We start from the raw sequence: 19,896 nt of genomic DNA on the forward strand, positions 1-19,896 counted from the left end.
GGATTTTCGCGCGGTGGGCGGCGGGAGTACCCAATTTTTGGAGCTCTGTTGGCGAGTTCCATTTCTGCCTCTGGAGCGCCCTCTTTTTTTGAGTGGGATGCAAAGGAAGGGTAAGATAGTAAAGGATATTTTGCGAACTTTGTTTAACTCCTCTACTTCTAGCAAAAATTATGGTGTCCTTGCCCGATAATAAGCACTAGAATTGAGAATAGCTACGAGAAAGACTAGTCCAATCCATAATGATGTACGAGAAAATACAAAATAGTCCTATTTTTCCTCCACGTCGATAAGGAGCTAAAAGATCGACGACCTTAATACCTGTTTCAAAGATGGATAAATTTATACTTTTTGAGTATATTGACAATTCCAAAAAACTGCTCATACTATGATTATAGTATAATCACGAGCGGTTGTATATGGCCCTATCGTCTAGTGATGCCCCTATCGTCTAGTGGTTCAGGACATCTCTCTTTCAAGGAGGCAGCGGGGATTCCACTTCCCCTGGGGGTAGGGAGTATTATGAAAGGAGGTTAATCGGCGCATGGTCAGTTTCTCCAAGTGCAGTCCCACGTGTCAGTGAAGAGGCAAGCTGAAGCGCGTTTCGTTTGCGTGAGCCGTGTGCAGGACCGAACATGCGTGGGGTGCAATGCGACCGCGTCAGGAGTGCTGTGAGTGTACCGCCTTTTTTTCCTTTTAAACTAGGTGCTTCGCCCCCTAAAAAAATTTGTTGCTTTGCGCGATCCATCGATACTACTACTAGTATTCCGGTAATCCCGACTAAAATGGCGCAACCGGGTCTTTTCCCGTGCGATATGCTGGGAGGTTGGCTTAGTTGGGTTTTTTAGGACGAGTAATGCTACACCTACGTAATCCCAGTTACGTAATTATTCTAATGTGAAACGTGTGAGCTGTTGATTGTAGATTGGGGGGAGGGAGGGGCCCACCACCATGAAAATCAGGGGAGGAGAGAGAGAGGCAATTTATGTTAAACCTTTCGTAGGTTCCCGTAGATGTAGAAAGATGTGAAATGTGTGAATGTGTAGTGGACGTACTATTGGAGTGCCTAAGATAATTTGTGTATGTATAGACCCTATGTGTTTATTTTACTTCGCATGTTAGATTTGTCTCGGTTCAATAAAAAGCAGAGTTGGTGATGATGGTGTGCCTGTCATCCTGCAATATAGGCCGTCCGATCTATATCTAACGGATAGGAAGGAAACTATGACAATTTACCCGCACTCCTCTCCACATTTCCAGATAAGGCTTTCCCTCATTCATCCTCTTCTCCCACAAGATCTTGATCTTCTGTGCAATGCACGAGCATCTTGCTAGTACTCCTACAATATGTATATTATTGTGAAAGTTCATATACACCGGCCTAGATTAATGCAAACACGACAGATTTTCATTACATTTCGAACTTTTATAGGACATAAAAATAAAAGAAACCCGATCCTAAACCTATTCTACGGCGGCGATCGACGTCCTCCATTTGTGATCTCTATGTACGGGGGCGGGGTTCAAGACCCGTGAAGTGAAGGTGCGGTCTCCGGCGAGGAAGAGTAGAACACGGGATACAGACCGGCCAGTTGGCACACCATGCCCTGCCGCCTCCCATGCCCTACTCATCCTCGGAGGAGTCCCCGACCTCGATGGTGCCGGACGTTGGACGACGGCAAGTGGGATGCGTGGCTGACGGTGCTCCCGTCGTCGGCCGCCGGCATGGCCACCGCTTGTGCAGTCACGTCCGCGTCCGGCTACGCCGCTATTGCATCGCGAGAGGCGACTTGAGCGAGGGCGGCGACCTCGATCTTCATCCCCGAAGACAAGCTCTCCCGCAGAGCGTTCGCACTTGCGGTCATGGCGGTTGTGGTGCCAGGTAGGAGGACGATGCGCTATGGTGTGGAGGTTAGCTGGGTGTTGCCGCTTTAAGTAGCGCATTCCGGTGAGGCCAAGCGTCCGGGTGTGTCATTAAGTCGCTGGAGTTGGTTCCTTTGGCACCGAGCCTCTTAACGACGACATACGAACGGACGTCATGAATGCGGGCAGCTGGCGCCGGCTGGGAACGCACCGCGCGACAACGCGAGGGACGAGGGTTTTGGTGTGCCAGGGTAGTCAGCTACGGTCGTGGCAACGTTGGAGATGCCCTTTGCTCACATGCGATCCCCGCATGTCATTGAAAAAGCAAGACGACCCAGCATGGTCTCAGGTCCAGAGGATGCAGTTGGCCGCGCTACACCACTCCGTGGACGCGTCGCGGTGCCCCGTGCATCCTCGACGAGCCGGGTGTTGGGGTGTGTTTGGATTGTGGCCAAAGTGCACCTTACCAAAATTTTGTTCATGACCCAAAGATTGGTCTTTGTTTGGATGGTTGCCATTTTTTGGCATGCCAATGAACTCTAGCCAACTCTAGTTCATTTTTCTTGCCAATGTCGACCAAATCATGGGCAACCAATACCTCAACCAAAATTTTGGTCATGACCCAAAGATTGGTCTTTGTTTCGATGGTTGCCATTTCTTTGGCATACCAATGAATTCTTGCCAACTCTAGTTCATTTTTCTTGCCAATGTCGGGCAAATGATGGGCAACCAATACCTCAACCAAAATTTTGGCTACCCAATGCTTTGATGGGGCAACCTTGGGCACAAACCAAACATACCGTTGGTCGTGCCACAACACTAACGCCACCCTCGGCACACTAAAACCGACCGTGTCTAGCGACGATATGAGCGTGTCGCTCACCGCGGTCGTCGTGTCCAGAGGCGGTGCTGGAGCTGCGCCCTGTTGTTGGCCCCAACGACCCACATGAACAGTTGTCGGTGGCGAGGAGGTCATGGGCCAGCTCCTCCATTGGACTAGTCTGCGCTACGTCGTCCCGACGGGTGTGCCCCACATGTCGGTTTCCCTATTTTCCCGGCCATATTCGAGCGTCAGTGCTCCGCGTTGCGCATTAGGCCTTTCACTATGTAGGCCAAGCAAGACAACTTATTTTTTATTTCAGCCGTTGAAATATAATCATGTGGCATTTGCTTATTTCTCATTCCTCTCCAACCCTCTTCTCCATCGATCATGTCGCCCTCCAGTCGAGTCCATCCTCCCGCATGCCTCATTTGAACATTCCGCCGAGTATCATTCGCATGTACCCACCCTAGTCCTCTTTCAATAGATCTCCGGACCCCGAGACGAAATCGAGAGGGAACGAGTGGGGGCACGTGATACCTAAGGCGGATTCAAAATTTTGAACAGGTGATCATAGCATCCGCAAATCATATATAAAGGGTATTCAATGTTCGTTTCGTTTTTGAACGTACAATATACTCCCTCCTATCCTTTCTAGTTTACATATAAGTTTTATGTGTAGTCAAAGTATCTCTACTTTGATCAAAAAGGTATCAACATTCAACAACACCCAATCAATATTGTTAGATTCGTACGTACTCCTAGATTTGTACTCGAGATGGTTTCCAATTTGACTATTGACAAGATTAATAGTACATGAGATGTATAATGTGAAAATTATATCATTGGAAACTCCTTTCACATACGAATTTGACCGTATGCTTTGTGTAAGTTGCATGTCATATATTATTACTCTAACATTTGGTCAAAGTTAGCCTCGAAAAACGCATTAGACCCTGTATGCTTTGTGTAAGTTGCATGTCATATATTATTACTCTAACATTTGGTCAAAGTTAGCCTCGAAAAACGCATTAGACCATGTATGATTTGTGTAAGTTGCATGTCATATATTATTACTCTAACATTTGGTCAAAGTAGTATAGTGGAAGTGGATCCTCTGACATAGGTATCCCTGCCTTACCCTCCCTTTCGATCACTTACTGGCGGACCCCATGCTTGCTAGGCCCCGCATGTCAGTTACTCAATGGGTTCGGCCACGTCAGGGGATCCTAATCCATAGTATACTCCCTCTGTTTTTATTTACTCCACATAAAACGGAGGGAGTGGTGGTATAATAAATGACGCGGGCGGGGGAGGGGGAGGGACGTCGGTTTGCTCTCAACCGCAGTCCCACAAGCGAGCGAAAACGCAAGATGAAGCGCGTTCCATTCGGTGAGCGATGTGGAGGGTCTAGCGTGCCGGGCTGCAACGCGAATGCGACAAGAGCGATGTACAGTCAAAACCGATCGACCGGTCATCACCGGAACCACTATTCACACCAGAACCTTCGCTGCTCGGCCTGCGCCAGCCACTGCCCTAAAACCACACCAAATCTCCAGCCCATTCCCCCACCTTTCAATCGCCTAGCCCGCATCAAGAGCCCCCTAGTTCGCCGGAAAGCCATGGTGCGCCGCAAGATCACTTACTACAAGATGCTGACGCCGGAGCACCGCGCAGAAATCGCGGCGGTGGTCGGCGCCACAGAACTCCGTGGAGGAGGAAGCCGATCCCCGAGTTCTCTGGAGCCAAGCTACGAGGAGGAGGAAGCCGATCCAATGTTCATGGCGGAGGTCGCGGCGCAGAAGGCCCCCAATGGGTATGAGACGATGGACGTCGACTTCGTGCTGGCGTCTGAGTCCCCCATGGTGCAGGCGGACCAGCGGTTCAACATGGCGATACTAAAGGAGGACCGGGAGGCAGATGCTCAACTCGACGTGGAGCACGCGCATGCCGCTGCCATCAAGGCTCTCCTACAGGTGGAACCAGATGCCGTGGATGTGAACCGGGCGGCGGAGGCTCAACTTGAGGCAGAGCGCGCGGATGCCGCTGCCATCGAGGCCCTCCTGCAGGCGGAACCGAATGTCCTGGACTTGAACCGGGCGGCAGAGGCTCGACTCGACGCAGAGCGCGTGGATGCCACTCTCATCGACGCCCTCCTGCAGGCGGAACTGGACGTCCTGGACTTGAACCGGGCGGCGGAGGCTCGACTCGACACAGAGCACGCGGATGCCGCTTCCATCGAGGCCCTCCTGCAGGTGGAACCGGACGTCCTTGACTTGAACCGGGCTGTGCTCTCATCTGTGCAGAGCGCCCGCACGCTCCGCTTGAACGAGTAGCTGGAGGCCGAGGACAACCACGGTGCGGAGACACACATCGGCAGCGACGGCTGGTTCGCGCCGGCAGCCAAAGACGACGAGGCCGTCTCTTTCTGCGAGCAGTGATAGTTTTTCTTTATGTTGTTGTTTTTATGGATCTTTTGTTGTGTAAAAACATATATTTGTTATGAAAGTCGCCTGACCTGGGTCAGTCTACCATTTCAGGTGGTTGGATGAATATCCTATGTCTCCTAACCCTTCTTTCCTTCTTCCTCACCTCTTCTTCTTCCCCAACAGACCACCGCACGGGACGTACGGATACTCCCCAACATGCGGTTGGATAAACATACTCTATGAACGAAAATTATGTGTCAGTGATAGGATGGCCGAGTTTGGTTTGTTCACATGCGACAGCATGTCTTAGTGAGGGTGTGTTCCCTTGGTTGAGTTTGCGGCGTGCAGGAGCGACTGTGTGAGGGTGCGATGCGACCGCGGCGTGCAGGAGCAACCGTGTCAGGGTGCGGTGCGACCGCGACAGCCGTGCGCAAGTGTACCTCCTTCTCATTTTGAAAACTTTAGGCAAGCTTGGCAAAAATGTGTGGCGAAGTTTGGCAATGCAAGGCCTAGACCCAAACAGGATAAGTACGTACGTACTAGGAGTACTAGTGTTAAAAAAGAAAGGTGGGGTTTTCCTTCACGGGATTTAATCGATACAAATCCTTGTTTCACGTGTCAATTGATGCGTATTTTTCTCTCCAAAGACCAAAGAGCTAACCATCCACTCCTCATCGCTTGATTAATGCAGCGCCATGCAAACCAACCTTCTCACTTCCGCATGCATGCAGGGGATATTAATGTCCTTGGTTGCTAACCCCATCAATTTTGCCTCGATTAGTGTTAGTGGCCCTTTGCAAATTGTAATTTTGATATACTGGCCTTGTGTACAAAAAAAATGGAGGTAGTAACTATATTTGACTTCCTTCCCCACTGCGGTGACGTTGACGATATGTTTTTTTTGGTGGTTTGGCGAAGTGCGTTCGACGGAGAACACCATTGAAGGAGACCACGGTAAGTCGTTCGCAAGTGCCGCCTGCAAGCCGAATTAACCACCTTATTTGCATCTAGGAAGTCCTTTACTAGTACTACTAGGAGTACTAGTGCGGTGAGATGGTTTCTCGAAGAATACGATGGAGAAGCGGAGCCAGCGGAGAGTGAAATGATGGTTGCTTCGTCCGTGCTTTTGTGATTTGACGCCTCACTGCTTTGTGATTTGTGATAGAAGGGACAGGGGAGTAGACTCTGTGCTCTATACTATACTACATGCGTCCAAGCATGGGATAAAGAGGAGAGACGTTGCATTTTTCTATTCCTTCAATCAATCAATCAATCAGGGAGCTTTGGTTCCATCTTTTTGGCTTTGGCAACACCGTCCACAATGGTTCCCACGATGCCAAAAGCTATTTTCACATTTGGCTACACATTGTGGATGCCCTTAACCGTACCACTTGGTTTTTCTCCTGTGTGCTATCTATACAAATCTCAATTATATTGATCTAAAAAATATAGAATCAAGACTAGTAAAAAGGAGGTGATTTTGCCGCGCGGATGGCGGGGGAGGTTTCTTATTTGAGCAATGCTACATCCACGTAATGGTTTACGTAAAGTTACAAACTGATGTGATGTGGGACTATTTGATTGGATTAAAGGAGAGGATTAGGGCCACCCCACCTGAAAATCAGGGGGCATATATAGATTTGATGGAAAGTATACGTAGCAGCTACGTAGCCCTTTGTAAGTCTAGGATTAGGCTTCTTATTTTCGAAGGACGTTGTCCTGGCGGTTTGCTAACATGCGGTCCCACGTGTCAGTGCTTTACCAAGCCGATCCGCGTCCCACATGAGGTAGAACAACGGCAGAAGCAACACGTGGTTAAGTTGAAGAAGATGAGGGAGAAGCGGATTCAACAACGAGTGAAATGATGGTTGCTTCGTCCCTCCAACTTAACTGCGGGAAAGGTGCAACTTTGTGATTTGACGCCTCATTGCTCATTACTACGCCAGCGCCATGACTGGGGTGCTTCACCCCGGCTGCTCTGCACTGTATTCCGGTATGGCACGTGGACCCGGTAGCTTAATGTCCCACATGTTGGCGAAAGGGACTAGAAGGTTTATGAAAGCGAGCGCTCCACTCTTACGACGGAGGAGTAGACGACATGACGGCCCAGTGAACTGTCACTTGTACTGTATAGTACTATAGTTTTGTTGTTTCGCACGATCCATCGATACAAACCCGATTAAATAGGGAAGGGCGGGATTTTTCCCGCGCGGTAGATGATACTGGCCATACATTTCAAAGGCAATTTTAATGTATGCAAACTGAATAATTATAAGTAACAATACGATATCTAGTAAAACTAAAAACACATATGATTTATTGTGTTAGAGTGTAGTAATAGTGCTGTATTGCATAGTTGTTAGATGTAACATGCGAGAACGTGTAGAGATGTAGTTTTGGAGGGCCTACAGAGAGAAAAGTGTAATACGGTCACCGAACTTCAGAATAAGCTGATTACGGTCACTATATACATTTTGCGGTGATTATATGATCACTTGCTCATAGTTCAGCATCGGATTGCACTCTGTTGACCGGCCAAATAGTCTGTGTGGCGCCATGTTAACTAGTTAAATTGACCATGTTCCTTGTGGGTCCCACCTGTTAGTTCGCATAGGCAAAAGGTCAGATAAACACAAATTTACGCAGGCGCGACAAGGCTCCAACCCATGCGCGGGAATCACCTGGTTGTGTATGTGTCTGTCAGGGCCTGATGTGTGCGCATGCACGTGTAGGTTGAGCACTTGAGCGTGAGAGTGTGTGTTGGTCGTGTGGTGTACTGGTGTGTGCATGCATGCGTGCGTGTGTGCATGTGAGTGGTGCGTGCGTGTGAGTGTTGCGTGCGTGCGTGGCTGCATGTGTACGTGTGAGTGTTGCGTGTGTGCGTGGGTGCATGTGTTTGTGTGAGTGTTGCGTGGATGCAGTTCGTGTGCATGCGTGCGTGTGTGTATAATCACCACACCAGCTCCTATGTGTTAAAACAGACGGCTTAGCATACCAATACAAGGCCACCTTGTCCGCTGTGCCCACGGTCATGACTTCGAACCACCGTCCAAATATTTTTTTCGTTGTTTGTTTTCATTCTTACTAGCAAGATGCCCGTGCGTTGCACGTAACATCAAGATGCATTTGTATGACTTGTTTATCTTGTGAGAGAAAAGGATGAACGAGGGAAGGCCTTATTTGCAAATGTGGAGAGGTGTGTGGGTACCTTTTTGCAAAATTGCCATAGTTTCTTTCCTATCCATCAGATATAAATCAGACGGAATATTGCAGGATGGCAGAAACACCATCATTACCAACTCTGTTTTTTATAAGAGTGTATTTTATGTATTTTATAAGAGTGTAGATGTAGAGTAGATACAAGTCGACAGGTGGGCACGATGGTAGTGAGATAATGTGATGCAACACTAGAGGTTCCACGTGGAGCGTTTAACTGGTCAACTAGTCATGTCATGAGCAAATACAGAGTTGTACGGTGACCCCGTGACTGTATAATAACCACTAAACGTAAATGGTGACCGTAATGAGTGGATTCTGAAGTCCAATGTACGTATGGTGCTTTCGCTTCAAATACAATGATCGTCATTGCATATATCGCGAGTGAAAGATGAAACATGCGTGAATTTTCTAGGGGCTTACTTTTAGAGGACCTAGAGATAGTTTTGTGTGCATAGGTGAAAGGGGCGTACAGGGGGGGTATGCGATGGAGAGAGAGATGCTCTTAGTTTCTCTTTATTATGACTAACTTTGTATATAGTATAAAAATATACAAATTCACAGCGCGGAATAAATATCATTGTGGGCACCATGCAATGCAAATTAGCGTTCATACTCCTCCATATAACTTTGTAATGTTGTATATATGTAGAAACTTTAAAATAATTTTTTGGCCACACTTTATTCAAAAGGAATGTTGTATGCGAAATAAACATGAAGAGAGGGATTTTTAGATCAATGGGGCACGTGATGTAACATGTGTGAATGTGTAGTTGATGCATTTGGCGGGGCCTAGAGAGGTATCTGTGTGTATTACATATTCGAGAGAGGCATGGATAGAGGGGCCGACGGGTGGGGAGGCGTGGGAGAGATAGCACGAGAAATGAGAGTGGTCTAGAGAGAGAGAGACGAATATGACGTCACGACAAGAGATTCCATTCCCTTGAGTGTGTATATGCAAGGGGGGAGGGAATAGAGGCACCAGGAGAAATTTTCTGTGTGTGTGGTCTTTGTGTTGGTATGTGTGGGTGTGAGAAGATAATGAGACGTGGGGGCAGAGGGAGTGTCACTGCGTGAGGTCTGGTGGGTCAAGGTGAGGCCCTTCGTTCGGTTCCGTCCTGCGCCACATTGGTCGGCCCGTGACGCATTTAGGAAGACCCATGGATGACTAGTCATATAAGACAAAGATAGCAGAATTGTGAAGGACTTTGTGTCCAGTGACAAAGTCGGCTAGGATTTGTAACCCTAGGTTCTCGGACTAAGGAAACCCCTTTATCTTTGATATTACTATTCATCCAACCTAACTTTAAGGGGCATCCTACAGAATGCTCTACTAGAATCATACTCGTCGATTAGGAAGAGAGGTGTGAGACAATGCGTGAGAGACATGCGTAAAGATAATGTGCGTACATGAGACACGTAGGCAGGTCCATGTATATAGAAAGGGTCGATGAGGATTGTGCATGTGTATGTTTGCGAGAGGAAGAGTGCTTGTGATAAAGGTTAGTGAAAACAGTTGTAAATGGTTATGAGATGGAGGGAGGGTTATATCTAGAGCATGTGTGCGAGAAAGACACCTCGGGAGAGAGTGTGTGAGCATCTGTGAGAGACCACCGATGGAGAGTGAAACTACACATAAAAGACTGCTCTACACATTGATTAAAGATATAAATTGTATCCAAATATTAGTATGGGATCATGATATTTGCAATTCGCGTAAGGAGCGGTCATTGATCCATCAGACATCTAGATTCTATCGAATTTGAGCATGTCTATGTTATTACTCGACACAATTGATCTACATAGTTAGTATTTTGAACTCCAGACAATGCATCGCTTTAGCAATCGAATACAAATGTGAGTATAGTTCATGTTGTGTGTGTAAAGCACATTATACATACGAAAGTTACACAATGGACATTATAAATAGCTACCTATAAACTAGCATACATTTGAATTCAACTTAAGGTGGTTTAAAAAATCGAATTCAACATGAAGTCCATTCAATTATTTGAATTTGATATCATGGCATTTGTAAACCATACCTAAATTACGGGGGCACCAATCTTTGCTCTGATTTTGTACATAATAGCATATGTAGTCGTGTACAAAATAGATTCAAATTTAGCTCCTCCATTCCAAAATAATCGTAGTTATAGGATTTTCAAGTATCAAAATTTCAAAAAGAAGCAGATAATTTAATGAGGTTTTCAAACATACAAGGTCAAATATAACGTTGTCTATTTAGGTCAATCCTCATAGTTCAAGAGTACTCTAAACGTGAATGCTTGTGTTTCAAAATTTCGAACGAAGCACCAAAAGAGCCTCTACTCGCCCGAAACCGCGTGAGACCAATGTTTGGTAGTACAAGGAAATTACGTTTCTAATAACTCCGACCCGTGAAACCTACCGGCCCGACGTCCAAAGGTCTAAATCGGGGTAGGTTTGTAGCTTCATCTAGACGCCACGCAACCGCATCCGAAAAACATTCATACACAATGGCCGCCTAAGAACACATGCGCACGGCCGAAATTGCTCCCGCCCACTATTTGGGACACCTGGGATTACCATCCTACCCCCGACCCACAGTAGGTCCGAAATTTAAGAGGGGGGCAAAGTTTGTACTTTCCCCAAATTTCAAACAAGCGCGTCCCATCTTCTGTTCAAAAAAGCCAAAAACAAGCGCGCCCCAGACCGAAACATGGTTCCCCCCACCCGTCCGATTCCCCATTCGTACTCTGTGGGCGCCAAAACTACCTCTCCACCAGCCGTGAAACCCCGGCATCCTCCGTCCGCCACCCCATCCCACCCATCAGCCGCCGCCCTCCTCCATCACGCTGGAGCCGATACCCCTACGTCGTTGTCCACCGCAACGCCCTCCACAGCTAGTAGTTGAAGCCGAGGCCGAGCCATCCGTACCCGAGCCAGTTCAACCACGCCATCCTGCGCCTCACCGACGCCGCTCCAACTTCGCCACCCTCCACCGCACCGGAGCTGTTCCTGCTACACCGTCCTTCACCACCTCGGATCTGCTTCCCCTCCTCCGACATACGACCACGGCAACACATTCAACAATTTGGCCATGGGTTCGTCCAAGCCTGCACCCTCCAGAACATTGGTTTCCCCGGTGAAAAGAAGAAGATCAACACGACATGTGGAGGTGATCACACCGGCAACCAAAAAAGGTACTCCTCTTCCTTATTCGTGCAAATCTTACGTCTCTAGTTGCACGGTATTCATCCCACAGAAGACACTAGTTGACCGCTTCTTCTCGATACTAGATGTTCCTAGTAACTCGTGATGCACAAGGTTTCTCCTCATATACTATTTCACCTTAGCTAGAGGTCTGTCACCCCCCTGAATTTCAATTTCTAGCCAGTTGATTCCCAATTAACGGAAGCATTCCCCAACGTAACAGGCGCTAGTACGCCTAATACGCCGGGGAAGCAGTGCCTTGGTGTTTATATTAGGGGCGTGTGCGGCCTAGAGCTACTGGCGCCCGATCTGGAGGTCGGCCGGGATTAAAGGGATGGCCTGGGGGTGCTGCCAAGCACGGTGGTGGTGTGAGGTCGATGGGAGGGCGGGGCGGCGGAGGCAGGGGTCTGGGCCGGTGGTCGCTGGCGGTTCGAGAAAGATCGTCAACAGTGACTGGCGGGAGGTAGACGAAGGCCATCTGCCCGTTCCTTATAGATCGGACGGTTCATTAAAAAAATCGACTGACCTATTTATTTTCAGTCGATTGTTATCTTAGATATGACCACATGTGGTGGTGTGCTGGAGGAGTACCTGCATTTCCTGTGCTCATATATTACAAAATCATACGGAGTAGAATCTAATTTTGTTTGCCATGCAATGCTGTAGAGCTATCATATGTCTCTTGTCATTTATTTTTCAGCCACCTGCTATCTACTACTTTTACAGTGCACTAGTTCTGCACACACTTCACCCTTACTCTCACTATTGTGTTTTTATGCAAGGGTATTCAGACTCTGCTGCCATGAGAGAAGCCAAAAAGAAAAGAGAGAAGTCGCTCCAGCTTCGTATGCGGGTAGGCAAGACACGTTACAGCAGTATAAAGGGTGCAGTGTCAGCAGATGGAGACGGTAAACGTAGCTCTGGAGTTGATGACCTCGCTCGCAATGAACCACCATCCCAGGTGCTTACTTTAAATTCACGGTGTCATATGTGGTTGCATGTTCCATATGGTGTCTAGCTTGTATTCGAAAGGCCGAAGTCGGTAAGATAAGGAAAGATATTTTTTTACATGAACCACAATCCCGTGAGCACCAGAAGACAAATAGCTAGTCAGGGCACTAGCCGAGCCAGTGACAAGCCCAACAAAGATAGGCATCACCTGGAAGCCAACTAAAAAGCTGCGATGGTGGCGAAGTAACCCACCTCCCACCAGGCTCTCAGGTCCTAGATGATCATGCTTACCACTCCGGCCGGATGTCTAGCTTGTATTGCTTCCAATTTGGTTAAATTGCATCTGCTTAGCTTACACATTATACCTTTGAATATGACATGCCTTTCTGTTTTTGGTACATACTAGTACATCTCTATATTAACCATGTTCTTACATCAAACTAATGTTCTTGTGTATCCCTCATCAATCACTTATGATGAGGCAGGCAGGTAAGGGGACTACTCCTCATTTAAAGAATGCATCATCAGCCTCCCGACATGATTCTTAAGAAACAGAAATGCTAGATGAAGATAGTTGAACGTAGCTCTGTAGTTGATTACAGCATTTCCCCTACACTAGCATCGCATGTGCTTGCTCTAACTTGGCAGCGTGATATGTGGTTGCATGTTGCATATGGTGTCTAGATTGTAATTCTTCCAATCTGGTAAAACTGCATGTGCTAGTCTGCTTAGCTTATACATTATACCTGTTAATGTGACATGCCTTCCTATATTTAGTGCATAGTACATCTGTCTATTAAGCATGTCCTTACATAAAACTATCGTTTTTTTGTATCCCGCATTAATCAACATGACGAGACACCTTTAGTATATACAGTGCGATATTACTTGCATCTTTCATATGATTTATAGCATGCGCTGCTTCTAATTTGTTGAAATTCCATTTATGATGGGACGCTTTTAACTTGGCAGAGTCATATTGGTTGCATCTTTCATGTGGTGTCTAGCTTGCATTGCTTCTTATTTGCTGGAATGGTTTCTGCTTAGTTTACACAAACAGTTGTGAACATGCCATGCCGTCCTGTTTTTCGTACATATTCCATCCTGGTATCATGTGTTTGCCTTACATCAAAGTAATGATTGTCAGTATCATGCATGAATGAGTTCTGAAGAGAGAATTGTATTGCTTTTTCTTGTCGGTTTTACTTGACAATTCAAAATCAATAAAGCGGAAGGAAGTTAGCAAGGCAGCGGATAAAGGTGCTCCTTCCAAACGGAGGGCCTCTACAGTTTCTACTCCTCCATACCCCCAAGATGATTTCCAAGACAACACATGCATAGACACTCATCAAAGCTGTGTTTATGATGAGCACGTCTCCCCTAGTGCAGTATCACCGGTGCTCCCTCTAACTTGGCACTCTTATATGTGGTTGCATGTTATGTGTGATGTCTAGCTTGTATTGCTTCTAATTTTGTTGAATTCCATCTGCTTACTTTACACATTATACTTGAATAAGACACGTGTTCCTGTTTCTAGAACATACAATATCTGTCTATGACACCATGTTCTTACATCAAATTACTACTGTTGTGTAACCTGCAACAATCACTTATCACAAGACACGTTTGACTTCGAAGTGTGATATAGGTTACATCTCACATTCTTTTCTAGCTTGTACTACTAATTTGTTGAAATGGCACTTATGACGAGACAGTTTTAACTTGGTAGAGTGATACTCGTTGCATCTTTCATATGGTGTCTAGCTTTCATTGCTTCTAATTTGTTGAAATGCCTTCTCCTTACTTTACACATCATAAGCTGTGAATATGCAATGATGTGAATATGCAATGGCACTCTAGAATGGAAGAATGCCCATAATACTGAAATGCAGAAGAATACCTCACTAATAAGAAATAGAGCAACACCCATTGTGCTTCCTTTCTTTTACTAGAGAGAGTAGTCCAAGCCTCTAAATATCTTGAGGGCTTTGTGTTGGATCTGATGGTTGAGCCTTTGTTCTTTGCGAGCCTTGCCTTTCTCTTTTTTGCTCTGCTGTGGAGTTCTTCGATGGTCTATCTTCGCACCTGGCGCTTCTGGCGCTTTCTTCCTTCCACCTTCCTCTTGTACTCGACTCTTCCCCGATCACTCCCCAACAAAGGCTTGCTCGTCTTCGTCATAGTCCAAACTCTTTCTCGTGTGACTGTGGTGCTTTCTTGAGCGATGAATGACGAGAGACCTCTAACATGGTAGTGTGATGTTGCTTACATCCTGCATTTGATTTATTTCTTGTACTGCTTCACATTTGTTTAAACGCCATTTATGATGAGACACTGTTAACTTGGCAGAGCGATATTTGTAGCATCTTTCATATGGTGTCTACCTTCCATTGCATTGCTTCTAATTTGGTGAAATGTCTTCTTCTTAGTTTACACATCATAGTTCTGGTTATCTCTTCCATCCTGTTTGTCATACATATTACATCCTCCTATCATGTGGTTGTCTAACATCAAAGTTCAGTTTGTCTGCATAACGCATCAATTTGTTCTGAAGAACTAAATTGTTATTCGTTTTTCTTGTCGGCTTGACTTAACATGGCACAGAGAAAGAGGAAGAAACACATAATGGCAGGGAATGAGAAGCGGATGAATCCTGCAGATTCTGCTGGTACTGATGGTGCAATAGAAGGTCAAAGTCTAGTGGAAAATTCTACAAACACGACATCCCATGCTACACGAGTTGCAAAAAAAGCCAAACAAAAACAAATAGCTGCCACCAAACAAGCAGAGACAACCCTGGTTCTTGCAACACCTACCACAGTACTACCAGCTGCACGACTTACTCGTGCGTCAACTGAGCTAGCAGCGTGTTCCCAAGCTCCCTTGCCACCTGACACTACTTCCCAAGCACTCTTGACACAAGACGAGTTGGCAATATCAAATGGTCGCAGACTACCATTACAATCGACCAGTCTGATCACCCAGCGCACATCGCCGCCCCTGGGAGGCAAGCGCTGGTGCTCGACCCGATGGTTGAAGGCACTTGACTGACAAAGGTCCTGATGGACGGTGGCAGTGGCCTGAACATTCTGTATGCAGAAACGTTGAAAGGAATGGGCATTCCGATGTCCAGACTCAGTGAAAGCCATATGAGTTTCCATGGGGTAATCCTAGGCAAGAAGGCTGCGTCCCTCGGTCAGATTGCACTCGACGTGGTTTTCGGTGATGCCAAAAATTACCGCAAAGAAAAGTTGACGTTTGAAGTCGTGGATTTTCAGAGTGCATATCATGCAATTCTGGGCAGGCCGGCTTATGCATGATTCATGGCTCGACCTTGTTACGTGTACCTCAAACCGAAGATGCCTGGTCCCAGAGGAGTGATCACTATCTCTGGTAATCGGAAAAAGGTGGAAGAGTGTTTCTAGAAGGGCTCAAAGATCGCCGATGCCCAGATGGCCGTGGCAGAACTGCAAGAATACCAGAAAAATGCAGACCCGAGTGCCTTGTTGCGAGCGAAGAAGCCAGCCACAGATTCAACATTCCAGCCGTCTGGCGAGACGAAGTCTGTTAACATCCACCCGACGAACCCCAATGCAGCTCTGACCCACATTTCGACCACACTCGACTCCAAATAGGAAGAAGCGCTCATCCAGTTCCTCCGTGAGAACTGGGACATCTTTGCATGGAAGCCTTCTGACATGCCAGGTGTTCCCAGGGGACTGGCTGGGCATCGTTTGAGAGTCGACCCGAAAGTGAAACCAGTCAAAGAGCATCTTCGACGGTCCGCCGTCCAGAAAAGAAAAGAAATCGACGAAGAGGTGGCTCGGCTTTTTGCAGCTGAGTTTATCCGAGAGATTTACCACTCCGAGTGGTTAGCCAATGTTGTCATGGTCCCAAAGAAAGATGACTCACTCCGCATGTGCGTCGATTTCAAGCATATCAATCGGGCCTGCCCGAAAGATCACTTCCCTCTCCCTTGCATCGATCAGATAGTCGACTCAACTGCTGGGTGTGAGCGTTTGTCCTTTTTGGATGCCTACTCCGGGTACCACCAGATCCGTCTGTACGGACCCGACAAAATAAAGACAGCTTTTATCACCCCGTTCGGGTGCGTCTGTTATGTCACAATGCCATTCGGCTTGAAGAACGCCGGAGCCACATTTATGCGAATGATTCAGAAGTGCATGCTCACTCAGATCAGTCAGAATGTGGAAGCATACATGGATGACATTGTGGTCAAGTCACATAAAGGTTCCGACCTGCTGGCCGACCTCGCTGAAACCTTTGCCAACCTCAGAAGGTATGATATCAAGCTCAATCCATCAAAGTGCATGTTTGGAGTTCCAGGCAGAAAGTTGGTCGGTTTTCTTGTTTCCGAACGAGGAATCGATGCTAACCCAGAGCAAGTAGGTGCTATACTCCGAATGAAACGCCTTGTGCATGTGCATGATGTCCAGAAGCTTACTGGTTGCTTGGCCGCCCTAAGTCGATTCATTTCTCGCCTCGGTGAAAAGGCACTGCCCCTTTACCGACTGATGAAGAAATCAGATAAGTTTGAGTGGACTCCAGAAGCTGATACAACATTTGCAGAGCTAAAAGCCCTGCTTTCCACCCAGCCGGTGCTTGCTGCTCCAATCAGCAAAGAGCCTCTTTTGCTTTATATAGCAGCCACTGAACAAGTCGTCAGTACAGTACTTACGGTCGAGCGACAAGAAGAAGGAAAAGCGTACAAAGTTCAATGCCCGGTTTATTATATTTCTGAAGTCCTGACCCCGTCAAAGCAGAGATATCCTCACTATCAGAAGCTTGCCTATGGAATTTACATGACCACGAAGAAGGTTGCACACTACTTCTCAGATCACTCTATTACAGTCGTCAGTGACGCTCCATTGTTAGAGATTCTGCACAATAGGGATGCAACTGGTCGAGTGGCAAAATGGGCGATTGAACTCCTTCCCTTGGACATCAAGTTTGAGGCAAAGAAAGCTATCAAGTCCCAAGCAATAGCAGATTTCCTCGCCGAGTGGATCGAACAGCAACTGCCGACTCAAGTTCACTCTGAGCACTGGACCATGTTCTTTGACGGATCCAAGATGTTGAACAGTTCTGGTGCTGGAGTAGTTCTGGTATCCCCCCGAGGAGACAAGCTCAGATATGTCCTCCAGATTCACTTTGATTCCTCCAACAATGAAGCAGAATATGAAGCACTCCTATATGGGTTGCGCATGGCCATCTCACTCGGCGTCCGTCGCCTCATGGTCTATGGCGACTCAGATTTGGTAGTTAATCAAGTGATGAAGGAGTGGGACGTCAGAAGCCCAGCCATGACTGGTTACTGCAACACGGTGAGAAAGCTTGAGAAGAAGTTCGAGGGGTTAGAACTCCACCACATCCCCCAATTGAAAAATCAAGCAGCCGATGATTTGGCAAAGATAGGTTCCAAGAGAGAAGCCATTCCCAGCAATGTGTTCTTGGAGCATATTCACACGCCGACAGTTCAGGAAGACCCTTTCACTGAAGAGCCCACACAACCCAAGAGCGCCACAGATCTGACTGAAGTCGAGGTCCCAGTTGTGGTCGACCTAATCATGGAGGTTCTAGCCATTACTCCCGATTGGGCGGTGCCCTACATTGCGTACATCCTCGGGAAAGAGCTCCCAGAGGATGAAGAAGAAGCTCGACAGATCGTCTGCCGATCTAAAGCTTTTACTGTGATAAGAGGGCAGCTGTTCAGAGAAAGTGTGACCGGAGTCGGTCAGAAGTGCATAACACTAAAAGAAGGTCGAATGATCCTCAATGACATCCACTCGAGGACCTGTGGCCACCATGCGTCCTCTCGGGCCATCGTGGCTAAAGCATACCCAGCTGGATTCTATTGGCCACGAGCAAATGAGATGGCGAAAGATATAGTCGACAGGTGTGAAGGCTGTTAATTTTACTCCAATATGCCTCACAAGCCAGCGTCAGCCCTAAAGACCATTCCCCTTGTCTGGCCCTTCACTGTTTGGGGACTGGATATGGTTGGACCGCTGAGGACTGGCAAAAGCGGCTTCACTCACGTGCTCGTTGCAGTCGACAAGTTTACCAAATGGATCGAAGCCAAACCTATCAAGAACCTTGATGCTAGCTCCGCTGTCAGTTTTATCAGAGAATTGACATGCAGATATGGAGTCCCACACAGCATCATCACGGACAATGGATCGAACTTTGATTCTGATGAGTTCAGAATTTTCTGCGCCTCTCAGGGCACTCGAGTCGACTATGCTTCTGTTGCTCACCCGCAGTCGAACGGACAAGCAGAAAGAGCCAATGGCCTAATTCTCAAAGGACTGAAGCCCCGACTGATGCGTGATCTCAAACATGTAGCAGGTGCTTGGGTTGATGAACTTTCGTTAGTTCTGTGGGGTTTAAGGACAACTCCTAATCGGTCGACTGGAAGAACTCCTTTCTTCTTAGTCTACGGAGCCGAAGCTGTTCTGCCAAGTGACTTGCTCCACAACGCGCCCCGAGTCGAACTCTTCTCTGAAGCAGAAGCAGAGCAGGCCCGACAGGATTCAGTCAATCTCTTAGAGGAGGAAAGAGAGATGGCCTTGATCCGCTCGACCATTTATCAGCAAGATTTGCGTCGATTCCACGCCAGGAATGTGAGGGGTCGGGCCTTTCAAGAAGGAGACTTGGTTCTTCGAGTGGATTAGCAGAAACCACACAAACTCGCTCCAACTTGGGAAGGCCCCTTCATCATCACCAAAGTTCTCCACAACGGAGCATACCATCTTTACAGTATCAAGCATCAGAAAGACGAGCCACGGGCTTGGAACACGGAGCTGCTCCACCCCTTTTATACTTAAACACTCATTTGAATAAAATGTAATAAGCAACACCTTTTGTAGTTCGTTTATCAAAGACAAGAGCTTACTGTTCTCTCATTCGATTGTGTTGTTCTTATTTACTCCTGAAATCCCCCGGTGGGTGGGATTAGTTGCGAATCCGTTCCGCCTAAGTTCGAGAAAATCCTACCTAGTGGAGAGCAATCCTCCCACTCGGGGGCTTAGCTACAGTCGAGCACTAGCCTAAGTTCTCTCACTAAGAGGCTTAACGGTAGTCCAGCAATCGCCTAAGTTTGAAAAAATCCTACCGAGTGGAGAGCAATCCTCCCACTCGGGGGCTTAGCTGCAGTCGAACACTCGCCTAAGTTCTCCCACTAAGAGGCTTAACAGCAGTCCAACACTCGCCTAAGTTTGAAAAAATCCTACCGAGTGGAGAGTAATCCTCCCACTCGGGGGCTTAGTTGCAGTCGATCACTCGCCTAAGTTCTCTCACTAAGAGGCTTAACGGTAGTCCAACACTCGCCTAAGTTTGAAAAAATCCTACCAAGTGGAGAGCAGCCCCCCACTCGGGGGCTTAGCTGCAGTCGAGCACTCGCCTAAG

Source organism: Triticum dicoccoides, chromosome 3A, assembly GCF_002162155.2.
Source record: "Triticum dicoccoides isolate Atlit2015 ecotype Zavitan chromosome 3A, WEW_v2.0, whole genome shotgun sequence".
NCBI classification, from domain to species: Eukaryota; Viridiplantae; Streptophyta; class Magnoliopsida; order Poales; family Poaceae; genus Triticum; species Triticum dicoccoides.